The sequence below is a fragment of the Triticum aestivum genome, chromosome 5B, assembly GCF_018294505.1.
Source record: "Triticum aestivum cultivar Chinese Spring chromosome 5B, IWGSC CS RefSeq v2.1, whole genome shotgun sequence".
NCBI classification, from domain to species: Eukaryota; Viridiplantae; Streptophyta; class Magnoliopsida; order Poales; family Poaceae; genus Triticum; species Triticum aestivum.
The window spans coordinates 543,475,226-543,483,694 of NC_057807.1; the positions used below are offsets into that span (position 1 = coordinate 543,475,226).

General features: G+C 45.8%; 1 long non-coding RNA gene across 1 annotated transcript; it reads left to right on the forward strand.

The window, feature by feature from the left end:
* Positions 1–21: 21 nt before the first annotated feature.
* On the forward strand, positions 22–481 carry LOC123116849 (uncharacterized). Its single transcript, XR_006457217.1, has 3 exons — positions 22–121; positions 241–307; positions 390–481. It is a non-coding gene; the product is annotated as an uncharacterized lncRNA (long non-coding RNA).
* The last annotated feature ends 7,988 nt before the right edge of the window (positions 482–8,469 follow it).

The window sequence follows — 8,469 nt, forward strand, 5'->3', positions numbered from 1 at the left end:
CTTTCCTAAAATTTTGAAGGATGATCTACAAGGTCTACGTGGGAAATTGCTTTTCGAGATTGTCACTTGCAAGGACAATGAAATTCAGCTGCAATTTGTAACTTCTTTCCTGCAGAGACATGTATTAAAATCCCTACTTCTATTTAACGCAAGTACAACCGACCATAATTTCTCTGGTAGACACTTGTTTTCGTTGGTGCGTAGGTTGCAATTAATTTCAAATTATTTTTGCTTCAACAGGGTTTCCGCATGTTCAAATAAAGATTTCAAGGCAATCATTTTGAACCCACATATGAACACATGTTAGGTAACTTTATACACATCCCTTCGGTGCAACATCCAATTTACTTCGTTGTACCAACTAACATATTTCCCTTTTTATTATCAAGGGTCCCAATGCAACAAATTTTTCCAACTCAAAGGAATAGTACCGTGAGGGAACTCTTCTGTTGTTTCTTTATCAGTTATAAAGAAGGTTTCCTAATGAAACTGTTCTGCTGGTTTCCCGGTGATATTTTGTGGCATTACTTTCAGTTGTAAAGAAGGTTTAAGGCTGCAGAATAAGTTTGTAAAGAAGCTTGAACATGCTTCTATACTCATACTTTCTTGGATTTTCAACTGTTTTAACAAGCAGTTGAAACAGCAGAAATCTTCGTTTGTATGTTCCTTGTCTTTGTGTCTGGTCTTGTTGGAAATCTTCTTTACAACAATTTAACAAACAGTTGAAACACACAGAAAAGAACAGAGAAACGGAGAAACAGCAAAAGCAGAGAAACATCACAGGGAAGTTTTCAAAGAACGTGAGAAACAGAGAAACACGCCCGAAAGAACGCGCGCCAAACAAAGAAGCACAGAAATCAGCGCATCGCGGCCCACTAAGCCCAGATACGAACTCCCCTGTGCGAAACCCTGCCTAGTTGACGCATAATGCGTCGTATAGGACCTCCCGGCCTGTGTCCCGGCCATGCAAGTGGTAGTGGGCTGTTGTCGTTCCTTTTTAATTCGCGGGCTCAGGCTGGCAGCCGTTGTTTGTCTCGATTGTGGACTCCTTTTTACGCATTTTTTGGACTGGGTTGTCCGCGTATTTGTTGCCTGTATAGTTTTTTTGAAGCAATGTGATTTAGAGTGGAAAAAGGCAAGACAAGGTACTGGTAGGTGCGTGATTTTTATTTTTGAATGTAGTTCCGTGAGTTATAGAACGCTAGGGTGCCAACTCGTATTTTTTGTTCGGTCTTTTGGAACATAACTCTTGTTTTTTTCGTTCTTTTTTTTTAATTTTTCTTTTGGTTTTAAATTATTTTTTATTTTTTTATCATTTAAAATCCATGGTTTTAAAAATTTTATTAGCAGATTTTAAATTCCCAACTATTTCTTAAATGATGTCTCATCTAAATTTGTCATCATTTGATTTAGTTTTCATAAATTTTATGCAAGCCCTCTTTTTCGTCACGCTTTTCGTTGTTTGTTTGTTGCGTGTCCTGTTTGTTGGCCTAGGCCTATTTAGCTTCGCTTTTGTCGGCCCATTATCACACCCCTCTGGCAATCTGTTTCTTGTGTTGTTTTTAGTCGGTGACGTAGAATTTGAGGAGACAAGAAAAAAAATATGCTCTATCATCGTCGTCGTCTTTCCGGATCATTTTGACATTGTCCCCCCATTCCTTCTAAACTTCATGAAGATGAGATTTAGCAATGTCTCATCTAAGTTGTTGTCTCTTGGATAATTTTAACGCAAATTCTTGATCTCGCATCGTCGACTAATGTATTTCATGCGTCACATGTTTTGTTTTCTCCACCTGTTGACCTGTTCGCGGTGCATGTCTGTTTATTTGGTGGACTTTTTTTTCCTGCACTCTTGTGGCCTTATTTTATCTGTTTTGTGTTGTAGAAGTGGAAGAAACATGCTACGTCGTTTGTCATTGCCTGTTTCTATTTTCTTTTAAGTTCGGTGCCGACGAAACATGCTTTGTAAGAAAGACAGGCTTTGCCCTGCGGTCGATATGCAATTAGGTCCGATCAAATTTTTTGTCCTAGTTTTAGGTCCATCTTGAACACAAAATGGGCGCCACCAATTTGTTCTTCTACTTGGAACTCCAACCCTAAAATGCATTTTTTTTACCAATTGTAAATCTACCTTCGATAGACCCGACCAATTTGTCCATCATTTGCCAGTCCACCTTCGATACGCAAGTGGACCGATCCATTTTTGTCACATTGGCGGCCGTTTTTTCTTGTCCATTTTGCAAGTCCACCCATGATACGAAATAGGCTCCGACCTCATTTTTCCCCATTTTTCATGTCCACTATCAACACGCAATAGGGAGGCCAACCATTTCATTTTTTGAGTTCTAACTCCACCCCGACATACAATTGAAGGGCCAGTCCATTCTTGACATGCAACCAGGGTCAAACTATTTTTGTCCGATTTTGCAAGTCAACCCTCGACGCGCAACTAGGCCCCACCTTTTTGTCCAAGTTGCAAGTCCAGCATCGACTCGCAACTGGGACCCGACATTGTTTTTGTCCCAATTGTGATCTCACCCTTGACTTGTAACTAGGCCTAGACATCTTTTTGCCCCAGCTGCAAGTCCAGCCTCGATTCGCAACTGGGTCCCGGCCTCTTTTATCCCAGTTGCAAGTCCACTCTCGACTCGGAACTCGGGTGTGCTGTTTTGTTTTCACCCCAGTTGCAAGTCCACCCCCAACTTGTAACTCGAGGCATGTAATTTTTGTAATCGCCCCAGTCGCAAGCCAACCATATACTCGCAACTCGGGGATGTAATTTTATAGTTACCCTAGTTGCAAGTCCACCCTCAACTCGCAACTCAGGGGGGGTCTTTTTTGTTCTTGTTTCATGGTAGTTGCAATTAGACCCTTGACCTGCAACTAGGATTTTCTACTGGCCCAGTTGCAAGTCCATAATCGACTCGCAACTCGAAGGAATGTAGTTTCTAATCGACCCAGTTGCAAGTCCACCCCCGACTTGCAACTCGAGGCATGCAGTTTTTGTAATCGCCCTAGTTGCAAGTCCACCCTCTACTCGCAACTCGAGGATGTAGTTTTGTAGTTGCAAGTCCACCCTCAACTCGCAACTCAGGGGGGCGGGGGGCGGGGGATGGGATGTAGTTTCTATTCACTCCAGTTGCAAGTCCACAATCGACTCGCAAGTCGAGGGGATGTAGTTTGTAATCGCCCCTGTTGCAAGTCAACCATGTGCTCGCAACTCGAGATGTAGTTTTTGTAGTTGCCCTAGTTGCAAATCCACCCACTACTCGCAACTCGGGGGTGTTTTTTCCCTGTTTCATGGTAGTTGCAATTTGACCCTCGACCTGCAACTAGGGTTTTTTTGTCGGCCCAGTTGCAAGTCCACACCCGACTTGCAACTCGAGGGATATAGTTTTAGTATTCGGCCCAACTGCAAGTTAACCATGTGCTCGCAACTCGGGGATGTAGTTTAGTAGTTTCCCTAGTTGCAAGTCCACCGTCAACTCGCAACTTTGGGGGATGTAGTTTGTATTCACTCAAGTTAAAAGTCCACCCCCGAATTGCAACTCGATGGATGTAGTTTGTAATTGCTCCAGTTGCAAGTCAACCATATGCTCACAACTCGGGTATGTATTTTTGTAGTTGCCATAGTTGCAAGTCTGCCCTCAACTTGCAACTCGGAGGGGGGGGTGTTGTTTTTTTGTTCTTGTTTCATGATAGTTGCAATTAGACCCTGGACCTGCAACTAGGGGTTTCTATTGGCCCAGTTGCAAGTCCACCCTCGACTTGCAACTCGGGGGTGTTGTTTTGTTTTCACCTTAGTTGCAAGTCCACGCCCGACTTGCAACTCGAGGCATGTAGTTTTTTTAGGGGCCCAATTGCAAGTCAACCTTCGACTCGCAACTAGGGGGCGTATATTTTGTAGTGGCCCCAATTACAAGTCAGCCATCGACTCACAATTGTCCGTGTGCGGAGGGACTGGCCCAGGCACACTCGTCCGCTATTGTGATTTTTCTGGACAAACGAACAAGAGACAATATGTGGGATGATGTCATACTTAGATGTGACATAACCATTAAAAAAATTGTCCATGTTGTTGGGAAAGTGTTAGTGTTTCAGAAAATATTCAAAATTTTAAAAAATTGATTGCATTTTAAAAACTTTTTGAGATTTTTAAATTATTTACTTTTTCAAAAATTGTTTGTGTTTTAAAAAATGTTTGCAACTACAAATCTTGTTCACATTTTTATTAAATATTCTGCATCTATAAATTTGTTCACAATTTTTTTATAAATGTTCAAAAAGGTTTCAAATCTGACGATGTAGTGAGTTCCTAAATATTGACGCTGATTAATTATCACAAACATGCATTTTCTAGTGGCTAGAAAACAGGCGTTAAGTAGTTGGAGCTTGGTAGTTCGATTCCTTGTTAACTGTGGCTTTTCTCTTGCAACTTTTTCTTGTTTTTTTCTGAGACGAAACAACACACTTAGGATTTTTTTTCCTGTGTGCTACAAACCAACAAGCTTCGGTGCCTAGCTGTGTATACCGGCCCAGTCGAGACGACTCAGCTTGTTTAGCACCAACGGAGAAACTTGGCTGGACAACCATCAAACAATAAAATAAACGAACCAGTTGTAGAAAGTTGTCAATGAAAGAGAGCCACAAACAAAATGTGACATCATGTTAGATGTGAGATATTATCTCACATCTAGATGTGACATAGAGAGACCCTTGCAGTTAATGCTGGATTCACAAAGAGAAGTCTACCAAATTGAAATAGTTGGACTCTTATTCGCATTATAGAATGACACAAGAAAGACTAATGGCCTCTTTGACTCAAAATATTCCTTAAGAATTATATTTTGTTACAATTTTTTTGAGCTGTGCTTGTTTGAAAATCATAAAAAAAAACCATGAACTAATTTGCATGCAATTCTGAAAAAAGTGTGTAGTCTTTTTTTTTGCCGGCTAAAAAAGGTGTTTAGTCTATGAAAATTTTCTTTTGTTCTGATGTTATCATGGTCATGGCATTGCACATTTTGAAGTCCTGGTTGTACATGGTATTGCACTTGTATATGGCATGGAGTATGTGGTATGGAAGGGTGGTTACTAGTTATGGTTTTATGATGGCAAGTATAGTGATATACTATCTATGGTTTGAAAGGGGGTTGTTGCTGCACCAAATGCAACAACGATAACGTCTATACTATTTCCACTAATGAAGGTTTTGACGAGAGAGCCCACACAGGGTTCTAAAAACCCAGGGTGAAGGCTTGCCTTGATCCAGGGTTAAAATTTCAACGAAATTTCGCATATTTCAGTGGGTTCCAAAATATGTTTAACCCTGAAATTTCAACGCAGATCCAAATTGATTTCAAAATAAATTTATATATGCTAGAATTCGTTAAAATTAAGTGAAATTTGAAATCTCAAAATCCGAAATAATTTTTGAAATATGTGAAATTTCTGAAATTTTTCATATTTCGGCGAGGTCTGAAATTAAAAACCTTGCCTTGATCCATGCAGTATTGTTCTTCTCACTGGTTGTCATTTACATCCATTGAATCACTTCTCACCTAAACCATAACTATGGAACAACCGATCACTAACGAGTCAGGAGGACGCTAGCGGGAACCGTTGGGAAGCTTGGCTCCATCCTGTGAGAAGATTGATCGATGTCCACCTTTCTAAACAGCCCGAGCAGTTGCGCTGGAAACTAGTTAAGAATGGTGAGTTTTTAGTTAAATCCATGTATTTGGATATTATCAACACTACCGTTCTTCCTAGTTCGAAACATGTTTGGAAAGTCAAAATGCCCTTAAAAATCAAAGTGTTTATGTGGCTTGTCCACAAACAAGTCATCCTAACTAAGGACAATTTGGCGAAGCGCAATTGGACTGGATCTAAAAGATGTAGTTTTTGTGATAGTGATGAATCAATCAAACACCTCTTTCTTGACTACCCATTGGCAAAAAAATTGGGGAGGTCGGTCCATATAGCTTTTAATATTACTCCTCCGAATTCCATCAACACGTTATTTGGGACGTGGCTAGATGGGATTGATGTAGAAACAGGGAGGCATATCCGTATATGGGTATGTGCTTTATTATGGGCAGTTTGGAACTGCAGAAACGACTTGTTTTTAACAGAACAACAAATATTCATTTCTTGCCGGTTGTTTTCAAGACCACTACACTCATTCGTATGTGGTTGCTACTCACTCCGATGGAGGCCAGGGAGCATTTGGTTACTGGATCTATCCGGTGGGAGACGATAGCACGGGTTATCTTCAACCGGTTTGGATGGCGGTCATGTAATAGTATAGGTGTTTAGTTTCCTATCTTCTGTTTTGCCTGCCGGTTGTGGATGTCCTATTTTTGCTTTCGTGCTCTTTATGAGCATTTTTTTCTTTTGTTTGAGACCACGAGACTTATGTTGAACATTTTGATTATCAATAATATGGCCGTATGCATCATTCTCATGCAGAGGCTAGGGCAAACCCCCTTTTCGAAAAAAAAACTAAAACCTTCGACTGAAAGGTTGAGTTGGGGACTGTCAGGAGTTATTCGTGTGTGCTGAGTCTATCACCACTAAGAGCATCTCCAGCCGCACCCCCAACAGCACCCCCCCCAGGCGAATTTTTAGCGCAGGTGGCCAAAAATCGGACCAGTCGCGCCCCCACGACCTCGTTTAGCGCCGGTTTGGGCCAAATCCAGAGTCAGTGATCCCGCCTCAAACCCGAGCGCCCGGGTGTTGCCTGGGGGCGCTGGCAGAAGCGAAAAGTGGCGTGTGGCCGCTCTGTCGGCGAGAGGAGGCCCTTTTCTCGCTGTTTACTCCCGCTTTCCACCCTCGGCCTCCCTCTCATTCTCCATTCCTCCCGCCTAACTCCACCTCCTCCTTTCCAAGCCGCCCGCCATGCCGCCGAAGAAGTAACGTGATGCCTCGCGCTGTGACGGATTCCACAGCCGTCGCCGTCGCCCAGCCGAAGCAAAGGAAGTCGAGGGCGCCGCCGTCCAAGCCCCCGGGCATGACCAACGCCGACTGGAAGGTGGATGAGCAGTGCCGGGATGCCGTCACCATCGATAGGCGCAACAGGGCCAAGAAGGCCAGGGAGAGGGCAGCGCACGCGGCTGCCGCCGTGGCGGCGACGGAGCAGGTGGAGCGCACGGCCGAACAAGCCGAGGCGACTCATGCGGCGATGATGAATCCACCCGGTGGGCACAGCCCGCACGCGTCCTGGAGCCAGCAAAGCATCGGCTGTCCGGCTGGGTTCTCGTCGTCACCGCACCCATGGAGCACGCCGTCATCGGGCTATGCCGATAGCGACGTCCACGATGGTTTCAACCCCAACATCACCTTTCACCATGGGCGCCCGGTCCAGCGCACGCCATCGTCCGCGTTCGCCGGCGTGCAGTACCCTCCGCGTACTCGCCACCGGACTACGCAACTTCACTGACGCCACCTCTCCGCCGCGACCTCTACTCGCAAGCCTCCTCCTTGTTGCATCTTGGTGATGCCGACGCGACGGAGGCCGACATGGAAGACATCATCGCAGTCGGCTCGGCCGCCGCCGTCGCTTCCCCCGAGTTCACTACCCAAGACGGCTCGATTGATCTCGGCGACATGGACGCCGAGCTCGACTACAGCGAGGAAGAGCCGGAGGAAGAGGAGGAGGAGGAAGTGGAGGAGCTGGCGCCGACGAGGAAAGTCAAGAAGAAGAAGAAGAAAGGGGCGGCCAAGACCGGCGAGCCGCGCATCAAGTGGGCGACCAAGGAAGATGAGTGCCTCGCCGAAGCGTGGAAGGTCGTCGGCCTCGAGCCGATCACGGGCACGACCCAGAGCTTCGACACGTATTGGTACTGCATCAAGGCCGAGTTCGACGAGCGCAAAATCGTCGACCCCTACTTCAAAGGCGTCCACATGCAGCGGTGGTCGAAGGCGATGGCGAACCATTGGGGGCTCATCCAAACAGCGTGCAACAAATGGCATGTGATCATCGAGGAGGTCGCGGCTCGCCCGGAGAGCGGCACCAGCGTCAAAGATCAGGTACAACACGCCGTCCTCTCCCTATTCCTCTCGCCGTGCACGCGCGCATTTGCGCTCCAGTGCCGACTGATGCACGCTCTTCGGCGCAGCTGCTGCGCATGTTCGCCATGTACCACGACGACAACGGCGACTAGGAGTTCAAGTACCATCACGTCTTCAAATGGATCCACAAGTGCGAGAAGTGGACGGATATCCGGCGCACCCTCGCCAAGGCCAAGGAGACATACAAGCCGGACGCGCCGACACCGGGAGCGGCAGACAGGCACCCAGACGGCAACAAAGGGGCCAAGAAGGCGAAGCACGCCGAGTCGGCTGCCGCACGCGTGCAAGAGTCCATCGAGCATTGCCTCGCCGCCGCCAACACCAGGGCCGCCCAGCGAGAAGAGAAAACTTAAGCAAGTTGGGCTGCTTTGATGACGAACAGCACCGTCAAACTCG